The sequence below is a fragment of the Glossina fuscipes genome, unplaced genomic scaffold, assembly GCF_014805625.2.
Source record: "Glossina fuscipes isolate IAEA_lab_2018 unplaced genomic scaffold, Yale_Gfus_2 26, whole genome shotgun sequence".
In the NCBI taxonomy this organism is placed as follows: Eukaryota; Metazoa; Arthropoda; class Insecta; order Diptera; family Glossinidae; genus Glossina; species Glossina fuscipes.
In genome coordinates this window covers 8,240,588-8,254,042 of record NW_023998421.1, presented here as the reverse complement: position 1 = coordinate 8,254,042, position 13,455 = coordinate 8,240,588, and the positions used below count along the sequence as shown (strand labels likewise).

The 13,455-nt window shown below is 32.8% G+C and overlaps 1 protein-coding gene and 1 long non-coding RNA gene across 5 annotated transcripts in view; one reads left to right on the top strand and one right to left on the bottom strand.

Moving 5' to 3' along the window:
- The window catches only part of LOC119635264, a 79,547-nt gene that overhangs the window by 13,015 nt on the left and 53,077 nt on the right, over positions 1–13,455 (top strand). The gene's annotated exons all lie outside the window — the stretch shown is intronic.
- LOC119635266 lies at positions 6,494–9,471 on the bottom strand. Its single transcript, XR_005247042.1, has 2 exons — positions 9,115–9,471; positions 6,494–9,049 (listed from the first exon to the last, which is right to left on the bottom strand). It is a non-coding gene; the product is annotated as an uncharacterized LOC119635266 (long non-coding RNA).

Here is a 13,455-nt window from a genome sequence, read left to right as displayed (position 1 = left end):
AACATTGGAAAACGAAAAATGTCTGAAATAATTCGAAAACTTCTACACAAGTTGTTGGGTCCAAAAGATAGTATAATTTTGAACCTTGAGTTGATAAAGGCGTAATATCGTTTAGATTGCCGCCGCGTCGGGTAGATGAAAGTAGGTCTTACTGAGCCGTAGCGAGAGTGTCAGAGTGTCAGTACTCAGCTGGCAAAGGTATGACACTTGATACAACCCTTTATCTTTCCCGACTTTTTTTTTTTTTTTTTTTGACCATCACCGAGTTACATGAATTGCATAGGTGATATTGCCTGCGCAATTGTTAACCAGTTATATAAATATATACTTTGATCAAAAATCTGCCGCCCTATAAAAGGTATCAAACTGAAATTTGATGCGAATATTTATCAAAGTCATCCATCTAATTCAGGCTGACAATGATTTTTGTTTTGTTGTCTTATTAATCATTTTTTTTTTTTTTTATTTATTTATTATACAAACCATGTATGCCATCAACTGAAATATGAAATGTTAGCGCACAACCAAATTGCCATAAAAACTCGTCAAGAAAATAATTTGATTTGAAACTTAATTTATTTGACAAATGTTGATCGACAGGAGAACAACATAAGATACTTTTGAAAGGCATTGCAAAAAATAATAAAAATAAAGGAAAGCAAGCAAGAACACTGTAACGTTTGTAAGGTCACAATTTTAAAAATACTTTTTGAATTGTTGTTGTTCTTACAAAGGTTGCCTTTACAATCTTGGGTTTAAAATTAACTCTTGTAATTAAAGCTTTCTGGACCAGTTGAATACAAAGCTTAGTTAAAAATGTTGGTTTTTTAAACTATTAGTTAAGAAGAATCTTGTTAAACGATTGTTTATTTAATTTTAGGATAGAATTTAAAAATGAAAATTTCAATGTACTATGCACTTGTATGTATGTATATAATTATATCCAGCTGTGACCGATTTTGCCAATTTTCCTATGTAAACCCAACCATGAAACCTATATGGAAATAATATTCAATTCTCAAGGGCGGTAGTGTGTTCAATAAGGCCGATAGCCTTGGATGCTAGTGCTTTAAGACTTTACACATATTTGGTTCACTTAATTTTCATACCAAGTTAGAGCCGCCTGAGTGGCAAAGTATGCAAAGATTGTCGACTAACAACACAGTAGTCGTGGGTTCAAATCTCAAGGGTGGTGGGATTTTCAATCGATAGCCTTGGATGCTAGTTCTTTAATATTTTAGTCTTTGAATTTATTTCTCTCCATTAGAAAAATTTGATGATGATATGAGTAATTAGCGCAAAATGCAAGTGTTTAGCTTTTGAAAACAAAACTATTCTCAGTAGGTGTGTGTGTCTCTTCGGTAAACTAATTTCAGCGATTTCAACGATTTCGTTGAATTTGTAGCCGGGAAAATGTTTACCTTAGCCATTTACAAAGATGGACATACAGACGGACGCGCCACGCCATGAACGATTCAATATTTAATATTGTTTAAGAATATTTGCTCCATTTGGGTTTTGTGAATTATCCTTGTGGGTGTTGCAAACGTTTGGCTAAATTAATATATGCCATACTTCCGAGCTTTAGGTATAAAAAAGTTTCTTTTAGCATATTTTTTACCTTTGCTCGCAATTAGAGTGTAGTAATCCGAGAGTTAAATAAACTGAAAATTTCTTTGACATATTTTTTTTTTTTCTAAAATTTATGTGTGAGAAAACATACAAGTGTACATGGAAAGAAAAAGCTATATAAATAAATAATAGCTCATCGAAAAATAGGTATTAATGTCGACGACTATGTGTTATGTGGCAACTTTCGTAAAGGACATTTAACGCATGAATGGTTTTTTAATTCTTTTGAATTCAATTTGAAACTAATGTGTTTGTTGCAACTTCTTTTTCCCCCCCGAGCGGTTCATACGCATTTTCCTTACAATTTATGAAAACGAAATGTTCATCAAAAAGTAAACGCCTCTTACTGTAAATTTCTTGCCTAAGCGATGGCTGCCACATTAGTTAAGATGATTAGAACATTACATGAAAATGTAAATTTGGCTAGACAGAGTCATTTAACAGTTGAAAGATGTCTTTATATTCGTAACGAAGAACATACAGATAAAGATCCACGATGCCCAATGGCTTATTAAACACCAGGCGAAGGCAAAAACAAACTTTGCTCTTTAAATCTTAGATCTCTAATCATATATGTTTTTAATTACGGGTTAAGACGCTACAAAAGATGTTGATTGATTTGATTTAAATATTTGTAAAAAAAATTAGAAGCGGTGGAGAAGAAGGATTTGACTGCAAATAAGAGACCGGGTACAAGTCTTTACCTCCTTATCATGATCAATGGAAAAGCATTTAAAAATTTATATGATTTGCTCTAATGATAGCGAAATTGTTATATGTTCAATGTTTTAATCGAATTGTTCTAGATGAAGGGGTAGTGTATTCTCTACTTTTATCGATGTTTATTAGTTGTATTCGCTGGGCAGACAGAGAATGACAGAGGGATTGTCTTTGATAGTGAGAAGGAGAGATAGAAATAGAGATAGATAGATAGAGTGAGAGAATGAGAAAGGCTGGAAAGAGGGGACAAAGGAAAGAAGCAAGGAAGGTAGAGAGGTTCATAGCGAGAGAGAGAGAGAGAGAAAGAGTGGGCGATAAATATCAGGATAAAGGTGGAAAGATTTCCTGAACTACATCATCCTACCAAGTCTGCTTTTGTGTAATTAATTCTTCAAAAAAAATTTGCGACCGATTGATTTTTTGATGCGACTTATTTATGCGGTAATCGGAAAGCCTAGATTGAAACTGACCATAGACGATGCTGATGGTGAATGCATTGAATCATTGCTGCTACTTATATAGGTCATAAAAGAAATTTAACTAATAGCCGTAGCAATATTAAAAAGGCTTCGCAAGTCGTAAGGCATTTGTTATGTGTTGTTTTCGTGGCTTAAGAGTCTTGTTTTATTACAAAATGCATTTTGCACAGTTTTATTGAAACTACTGCTCGGGAAGAATTATAATAAGATAACCAAGGCTTCATTTTCTTTTATTATTCAAACTTTATCGGTTATAATGCCGGAGTGTGCAAGTGAAGCAATCTTGAGTTTTGTTTTGTGCGGCAAATGGATAAAAATGTTATGAATTAGTTTGCTTGCAATGAAAATTACTAAATAGAGCTCAAAAGAGTTCCATATTTATATATTCAATTTACTAGATTCCACTCTTAGTCACACAAACTGCTATTTACAGTTAATTGATGCTACGCTTACTGTTAAAGCTAAAAAATATGAAAGTAAAACTTGTCTTATTGGGTATCCCGGGTGCTCTGGCTTACTTTTATATCTATTACCAAGAATGCAGCTTGAAGAAGCAATGATTATATACTTTTCGTCTGTTTCAAGTTACTTTAGATGTTTGCCTTAGTTTAGATGTTTTTAATATGTATAAATATATATATATAGATATAAGCCACCGTTGTAAAGATTATAAAAACTCTCAATTAACTTTTATTTTATGTTTTCACATACACAGTTTCTAAAGCATTAATTTATGCTTCTTTCAAGTTTGCTCGGCATTTCAGCCAAGTGCATTAACTTTTGACTTATGTTCATTTAATTCTCTTTAACTTTTGTATTGCACGCTCTAACGCCTTTAGATGACGATCTTTTCTTTTGCATATCTTGTGTCTGTTATCGTGTATAATATTATTGTAAAAAAATTCTATGTTATTAGTCATCATTCGAACTATCGTTGTCAGTGTTTGTTTATTACTTCAACCGAAAACAAATAAAACGATAATAGTTTCAATAAAAAAGCGGTAAGAAAAAAGAAATTCAATATTGAAAAATATTTTCATTCCTTTATTTATTCATAGCCAAATGATTAGAATATGTTTTTCTTTTTCTTTATCACTGCGCTCCGAAGTACTTGCCTGGCTACCAATCTTTCCCTTTGGCCTTTGGTAAAGCTTCATAAATTTAGGTAGGAACAAAGCTGAAGTAAAAAGTCTTCAGGTCAATAAGTAATTCCTAAAGATCTTAAGATGATTATGACTATGGAGGAAGGACTAAAAGTCGGATGAGCGTTAGTAGCTGTTTTTTTTTTAAATATAAATTAAACGGTTAGTCTAGTCGCTTCGAAAAAGTAAAATGTTTTATATCATATTATGTTCACCAGGCACTTCCGTGATATACGTGTTTTGGTTCAAGGAAGGGTCCTGCTCAAAATTGTTTGAATCGGACCACTTTTTCGAGCACGTCTCACCGCATTTTGAAAAGTAATTGTATGAATAACTCCACTAAGCAAAGATGGGCCGTGTCCTACTATAGCAAAACACTATTGAAACATGTTGAAAGATTAGGATAGCTCTAGTGCGTTACTCGTTCTTTTAACATTCGTTTGCTTCCCGCTTCTGCGCTTACAGTTAAGTGCACTAAGTATCTGAAAATATTAGCTACATGTGTGGGACTAGTTTACAAGTGCCGATGTTCAGTAAACACGATCGTAATTTCAACAAGTTATTCGATGACAATTTTAAGATCGAAAGATTTTTCACTCTATAGTAAGAAAAATGTCTCCTTTATCGGTAGCTATACACTTCTCTATCATTACAGCGAGTCGATAGATGAAAGTTATAGAGTTTACTTGATGGGGAGGGCTATAAGCCGGCTCTTGGTTTTTTCGTACCTTGGACAACCACCTGTCATAGGATTTATTTTCGCAGCAGTCTTGCTTCGTTTTCTAATTGACATCTGACGTGTTTGTCTTTAGCTTTTTATTGACACAACCAAATCTTATTTAACTATAACAAATGCTTCATTCTTTGGGAATGATGTGTTTGCTATTAAGTGAAAGAAATCTTCAAAAAAAATTTCCATACAATGCAATGAAAAAATCATTTTGGAAAAAAAAATTTTTTTTTCTGAATAAAAAAATTTATATTCTCTTGCGCCTTTCATTAGCTTAATACAATCTTATCTCACATAATAAACATCTGGCTTACACTTGCAATATGTTTTTGTGCTTTTTTACGCATTCGTTCACCGGAAGACATGTGGGCGCATTACTCGTTCCTTCGCATAATAATATTCTCTCCCAGAGATTTTTTCATAGTTGTTATAGCAATTAAACAAGGAAACGCCAATACTATATGAGAAATAAAACTAAAATGAAAGTCTTCCACAAAAACAAAGGCGTAAAAAGAGAGTACAAAAAAATTGCTTAGTAAAACAATTTTAAAGCATTTTTTTCTTTTATATTTCTCATCCCAGATTGTTATAAATGCTTTAGAGCTTGATTCTAGGTTACACAACTACTCTCTTTTAATGCTAAATACATCTTTGTAGTAAGTGTATAATCCAATTTTCTCAACCATCTACTCTAGCATAATACTATGCATATATCCAATAATCGCTTCGGTACAAAGGAGAAAGAGAGAAGCGACAAAAACGTAATAAGAATAAATAAAAAAATTTATTTATCTTAGGTCGAATTTCGAATACCAATCACATTTACAAAATTAATATAAATCGCAATCTGATCGATAGTCTCAGCAGATAATTTCATTAAAATGTTTGCTCTGTTGTAGAAGATTTTTTCATAACTTCCTAATAGCTAAACTCCTTGGTCTTGGGGAATCGCACGAAAGCGACTAGACTGAAGTGTAAATGGTAAACTGGTCAAGAAAAGGATTATGAAGATTAGTATTTCTCCATAAATTGTAGATATGCAGAAGTAAATAGTTAAATGGAAAAGGTAGGCAGGCAGACGTCAAAAATATATAAATTGCTATTTTTTTTTTTTTTTTTTTTTTTTTTTTTTTTTTTGCTAAAAGGAAATTAGGTCATAACATGATTCATGAGAACCTATAAGAATATTTTACAAAAAACTAAGGCAACAAGGCAAAGAAAATAATGGTAAGAATTTTAGTCAATAAAAAAAACTTGGGAAAACTAGTTAAAAGAAAAAAAACTAAAAAAATAAAACCAAAAAGTGCCAAAGCATAAAATAGCCCATAGACGACTGTTCATAAGTAGCTTACGTTTTATTAAGAGTATTTTTTAGAACATGCTTTTCTTTTTTTTTTTTTTTTTTTTTAACTAGCCTAAAAAAATAATAGAACAGAGTGAAAGAAAGAAAGCATATTTTTATTATTGTGTACCATATATTAAAAAAGAAGAAAAAAAAAGAAGCTTTTTAAGCCATAGAAATTCAAGTTCATTAAGTTCATGAAAAAAATGCAAAAATGCCGTTTCTTTCTTTTGTAACAGTCGCAGCACTCAATTCAATCCATAAAAGAAAATTGCATATATTATGGAAATCTGTTCATAAGCTATGCCCTTTCGTAAATTTTCTGTTTCCCTGGTCGCTCGCTGAGAATTTAATCGCTTTGCTTTTTATAAAACAATCGTACAAAAATTGAAAAATTAACATAAATACATATGCGCGCGTATATTATATACGTAGCTTTCTTTCATAACTATTTCAATAACATTGCTGTTAATGAAAAAGGAAAATAAAATAAAAAAGCAAAAAAAAAAAAAATTTGGCTGTTGAAACGAATCATAGGCACTTGATGTGTTTACTCATGGCGAGTTATTCGAGGCCCGCGATCCCTTTGTACTTGCAGCTTTGTTTTCTTATTTTTACTTATCACGACTATTCGTAACCAAGCGTAATATGAGTGGTCCGATTCCAGCCATTTTTCTTCCAAACCAAAACACATGGATTGACATAAGATAATAAGGTGGGCGACGAACGGACGGACGGATGGACAGACGGTTAGACAATCTTAGACCGATATAGTTTATTAAAGTAGGGAGTAGAAGGTTTCGCTAGAATTTACTCGCTAAAGAGGTATCGAAAGGCCCCTCGAAAGTTTCAGTAATTGATTTTACCCGAAAACGTTTAATTGATTTCCGTAATGCTTAAACTGTAAGTATGTATGTTTTCATTGGCGCTTATAAATTAATCTGTTGGAGATATGTTAGTTTTTCCTTCAACAAAAATCATCAAAATCCTTAGAAAAGCTAGTGAATGAGAAGGATTGATTATATTGTTAACATATCGATTCCTGATATTGGTCATGTAAGCAGAAAACCTGTTGCAAAGTTATAATATTTAAAAAAAAAAAACCTGGCGTCGATAGTTTTTAGCATTTCGCGAAAGTTATTAAAAAATATCAGAGAGAGGGACGGACATAGTTAATTCTGTTGAAAAAGTCGCGTTTTTTTTTTTTTTAACATGTATTTAGGACTTCATTTTTCAATGCATCAAATGGAATAAGAAAGTTAATATATCTCCCCTTTCTAGTGTCCAAGCACCGGATTCCTATTGTCATATATTTGTAAAGGTCTGCAGTATTGGATAAGATAAAATATTTTAATGTTGGTTTTGTAATGTGCTATCTCATCAGCGTTCGTTTACACTTCATTGCCTGGTGCATTGTAATTGATAGTGTTTAATAATTTTATTGTTATTTACGCAAAGTTGTTGTTTCGTTTTATATGATTTCACTTACAGCAAAAGAATGAACAATTCAGTGTTAAAGTTTATTCTATAATGAATCTGAAAAACAAATAATTAAAATTCAAAAATTCCGATATTAGTTTGTATTGAAGAACAATTTTGTATGACACAATTTATTACACACACTAATTATTTTTAGAGAAATAAAAACTTTAAATTGAAAAGGACGATTAATTCACGCAGAAAATGTTTATGATGCTTGTGGACACTTGTGCATGTGACTGTAATTTCGCGAGAATAACTTTCGTGTTCTTATTTTCATTCAGTCAGCGAGAAATCAAGAGGCATGCAATTACCGACATTATATGCCACAAACACAAGGTTTTTAAAACCTTCAATTTTCTCGATTACCGTTCTTGCATACGCACGGAATTAGAACCGTTGTAAAGAAAATTGTAGAAGGCTGTGATCAAATCTTTTACAGTCACCACAAAAAAAAAATAAAAAATAAGTAACCAAATTTTTATACTTTATAATATTGAGTAGGCGTGGCTGATTTTTTCCATCTGTGCAACATTTACCTGTAAATTGCTATCATTCATCTATTGTAGTTTATGAGCAGGGTCAACAAGATAAATATGATGTCAGTCTATATTGCACAGTAGGCATGTCCTTGCCCCATTTTGCCATAGCAGTGAGTTTGCATGTACTTTCAATGTTCCTGACAAACTTGAATGCGAAATCTTCTTTTTTGCGGTCGAAAGAATATTTACTATCAATATTATTCGTATGGGCAGATGGACATACTTGGGTAAATTTCGAATTCGATATGAAAACTTATGTACTTCATGTGGTCCTTGAAGTCTCCTTCTGACATAGTCTCCTTTTGACAAAAAAGTGAAAACTCAATGATATGTGGTGGTCAGGTGGATACAGGGTCAGGGTGAATCCATTCACAGAAAATACGTGAAAATATCCTGTCGCTGTGTCTGCGGTGCTTTAGTAGAAATCAACAAGAACTGTTTTTCTTGATTGTCAAAGTAGATGGGTTCTTAGCTCATGTTATACTGTAGGCGGGTCCTTCGATCGTCGCCAATTCCAACCAGTCTGCAAGATGTTCCTCTTGCTAAACTTGAAGCAAATATTTTTTAATTCTTACGATCAATGTTTACCTGAGACATTACATAGTTGGACATGAGGGACATGATTAGATCGATTCAGATTTTGATGCTGCTCAACAATAGATATACTTTAGGAAATTTATGTAAGGGACTCTGAAGCCTCCTCTTAGGTATTACAAACATTTTCATAAAACGCAAACACCGCAATGCCTCGATAACGGGTGCAAAAGATAAAATTGCAGGTTATGGTTCTCATTATACCGCTAGCGTAGTCTTGAAGCTTGGAAGCAGAAAAAGTTTGTCATTGAAATCATCGCAAAACAAATAAGAAAGTCATATTTGCCTTAGAAAGAACGTCTAGCGCGATCAACTTCCAATTGAACCGATATATACGCTGCTCTCTTACTGGATTCTAGATCAATATCAGCTGTCAGCGGAAAGCAATGCTACAATATGTAATATTTAATATCATCTAAAAATTAACGGCATGATACTAGCAAAGTAAGTAAACCTTTGCATAAGTTTAACATAGTCAGCGCTATTGTGTTCTCTCGCGAAGTTAAGCATTCCTATCAGTTCCCGGCACTTATTCAATAAACTGCAATATTGCAGTTTAAACGTTCGAAGTGTATCACCTAAACTGCGCGCGTGTGTATCTTATTGCAGTATCTTATATGCGATATAATTTCTTTGCTTCTCAACTCACAGCTATAGGGTAAGACATTTATGCTTCCTATTACGCCGGACAGGGCAACAATTTATTAGAAAAATAAAAAACGCAAAAAAAGGGGTAAGTATAGCAAGATTTTTTACGAGTTAAATTTTTTTATGTCTTTGTTTTTTTTCTCATTCTCATTCTCGTTCTCGGTTCTCTTTTAATTTTTTTGTTTTTTTTCTGTGTTTCAGTGAACTTGAACAGCATCGTAAAAGCTTCAGCTTTATGATTCATTTATTCAGTCAAGCTGTAAATAAGAAAAAAAAAAAAAAAAAAAAACAAGAGAGAAAAGTAATTGAATTTTATTGCGCATTGCAAACAAATTTCTATAAACATTTAATGAATTTTTCGTATTATTAATATATTTGTAAGTTCATTGTTGCTTCCTTGTATAAAATTTTTCAATCGATATGGCGTTGAAAAAAATAATAAAATTTTATTTGTGCAAAAAGATTTATAATTCAGAAACACATCCATAGACGAGCGAAAAAATAAAAATATAATTGTTTGGTTGTAATGATTGTTTAATTAGAAAACTGCCGGCAATAAAACAAAAACAAAAAAAAAGAGAACAAGTTGTTCTATACTGATTGCGCAGCACGCCACTAACTTTCATATGCAAATTGAATGTATCTAACAGTTAACAATTTTACCTAAACGATATCGTTTAAACAGAGTACATGAGTAATTAAAGCTTTCTGGTCTATGCTGCAATTCGAAGCATTCAAAAAATTCAATGAACTTATCTATCACGCAGAACGCGGAAGTGAACGAGTATGGAAAACTGTTTTTGCTTAGTTCAAGGGGGAACTGCATCATTATTGTTTGCTTTTCTGCAAAGGCGTTAAAATTTTTGTGGCAACTAATAGCAGATGAAGATCGATAATCGTGAGATTAAGCAACTTGCAGTAAACAAAGCAGTTGAAGCTTGCCGCAATTGATTAAAAGAATGATGGCTTTCTTCTATTATAGCAATAAATAAAAAATAAGATCGTACCAGCCCTTGGTGATCTAGTAATAACTGAGAAAGCTTGGCTAAGCAGTTCTAAAACATTTGCTATGCAGCTCGCGCTTTTGCCCGTTCGATTACCGTCCGTTTTGCTCCCTGGAAAGCTCCATTGATAGCGAGATGTTTTTCAACGAAAACTCCTCGAAGGAGGAGTTATGAAGCTTTCTGAGAAGTGAATAATATTGATCCTTACTTAAAGTAACATTCAGTTTGAATAAAGGGAAACTGAATAAGAAAAACAAACGATAAAAATTCTCTTAATAATTTTTCCCCAAACTATTTTATTATTCACAAGACGAAAGCACAAATCATGGTTTGCTATTACGAACAGTTTGACGACGAAAACTCCACAACAAACAAGATCAGTTAGCCTCTCACCAATCAGTAGCTTGAAAGTCAAAAACACTACGCCTTCTCTTTACATACTTTGTATGAATGTTTATTTCTTTGCCAACTCTTAAGGACACCTTAACCATAATCGAATCAATTTTTTTTATAACGGATCATACCGCGCTGTGACTTTCAATCATTCAGACGAATTACGAGAATAATTAATATGTTTTTATTTGAAATTTAATTTCATTTATATATTATCTAAACAAACTATGCATCAAAGTAGTTATGTAATGATTATATACTTTTTGGAAACGCAATGCATAGTAATTAAAAATAACTAAAATTTAAAGTTCAAACGTGACTCAATGATATATTGTGATCCGAGGGTTAACCAATCCCTTTCAAATCAACTGAGGGCATTAGCTCTACTAAGCGATAACAATTAAAAACAAAAAAACATATTTTTGTTTATCAAATAAAGGTGAAACCCACAGTGAAGTAATTCACAGCTGAAACTCAAAACCATTCATAAAAATGGTAAAATAAAACATTGATAAGTTTACGAAGGTTTACCATACCGATCACCCGCATAATTCTGGTATTTTTATACACTTAACCGGGTAGTGAAGGTACATTTGTTTTGTCAAAAGGTTTGCAGCACCAGCAGAAGGACGCCTTATTATCAAATTTTGAATTCTAAATCGATCAAAGCCCTTCTATGTAATTATTGTGGCTAACGTTCTGCTGCTAATAAGATTAATAAAAGCATTGAAAGCTTTTGGTATTGAAAATAGGTCCTATCGGTCAAGGGATGCGCCTACGATACAACATGAGTTAGAAACATTTCGGTTTGTCACTCGCAAACTCTACCACATACAAAGATAACAATTTTCACATATATTCCAAAGAACTTTTGCGAAAAAAATCCAAATTTCATTCTCTTCGGGATTTTAATTTTTTTTTTTTTTTTGAGGTAACTTGGAAGATTCGGCTACAAGTAAATGTAATTTTCTTACTTGTTTTATTTACGATAGGCTTGATATTGGAATGTTTACCTTTCATTTCACGTATCTGTGCGAAACTAACTCATCTTTCATATAATGGCGGATATGTTAGTTGATGGTTTAAGATAATTTTTGTATAAAATTAAGATAAGCGTTTATTGTACATGACTAAAGACAAAAGTTAACGCCAGCATTGGGTAACTTTTAGTAAAATTTTTAATCGATTTAATGAAAAAATCTGGTGTCAATAATGAGCGCTTCCAATCGCTTTAATCGCTCTACCATACTTACGGTATACACGAAATATTTTCCTTAAAACATAACGTGTCCAATAAATAATTGCGAGAACGTTATACGTAATTATGTGCATGTTATTGACAGCAATAATATGAAATTTTCAGCTAATCTCTGCTAAATATGTGGACATATCGCGTCTACATTCAAATTTAATCTTTTGATCTATGCTAAGTGAAGCCGAGCATTACTTTTCGATTGGAAAATTCGTTGCCATAAGAGGAGAAAAGACCCACTCACTCTAGGTCTAGGGTCTGTTTGTCGGTCTGATCACAAATATTCATTCCTTATTGGTTTCGTTCAGCGTATTTCTGCAAACGAAATGATAAAATTAATATACTGTGGCTAGTGGTACTCGTAAGAACTTCAAATCCGTTGCACATAATGCTTTTATGTGGTAAACGACATGAAGGGTTGCTTTTTGTATAATAAATACCAATAAATTGAATCCATTATTACGTTTGCATGCCCATGAAGGATGCTTTAAACGTTTTATAAAATGTACATTCGAAAGTGAATAAACTTTATCTCAGTGATTCTTAATCTGTTAATTGAAACCAATACGAACAATATACAAGAAGAAATAATTTCCTAAGCAATAGAAAATAAGGCAGAGTGTTTAAAGCTACTTTGCACATTCCTCAAATGAAGATAGATTAGATCAGCCTAAAAATGGGTTAATTCGGAAAGGAATACGGTAGGCACCGCGATATGGTGGATTAGTTCTTTCATAATAACACCAGCGATATCGGTGTCAAATAAAAGAACTTACGAGAGGAGAATACGAAAAGCACAGTGGCGGGTGTGCGAGATTCGCTCCTCGTCGAATATCACCTCCTTACTTGGTTTTTTGCAGACTACTCATGTAGTAATAAAAATTTCTTGGTGAATACCTTAGAAATGTATTAAAAAAAGTTCTTATAACGTATTTTTTTTAATTTTTTTTTTTTTTTTTTTTAAATACGACCATTCACTCAAAAGATGTCCCCTATACGTAGGACACGTAGGTTTGGTGGTCCAGAAGAAGTGGGAAAAAGAACGAAGGGACAGAGTTTGGCCGTAGGTTAAGCATTTAAAGAATGTTTCCTAAATGTGTAGCGCGGTGATCAGAAAGAAGTAAAGGATGGGATAAAGGACGGGAGTGTCCGTAGTCTAGTGAAGGACCAAGTACTCATTATAATTACGACCAACTAAGATAAAACTGCACTGAGATTTGAACCTGCGAACACCGACATTTTGGGTTTGAAGAAGACTGAATAAGACAATCTAACTCTTGAAAGACCTGTCCTTACACAATCTTACATTGCACTGCTCTTGCTATTGTAAAGTTTAAAAAGGAGGGTATTTTTCAAACTCTCCCCTAAAAAGTAATTATTGTGTAAAACAACCACAATATACATATTTTGCGATAATGACATCACAATGTCATCATCGTCTTCATCAACACCATCAATTTTTCGGCACGACAATGAAAGTTATATTGGGCTTAAGGCG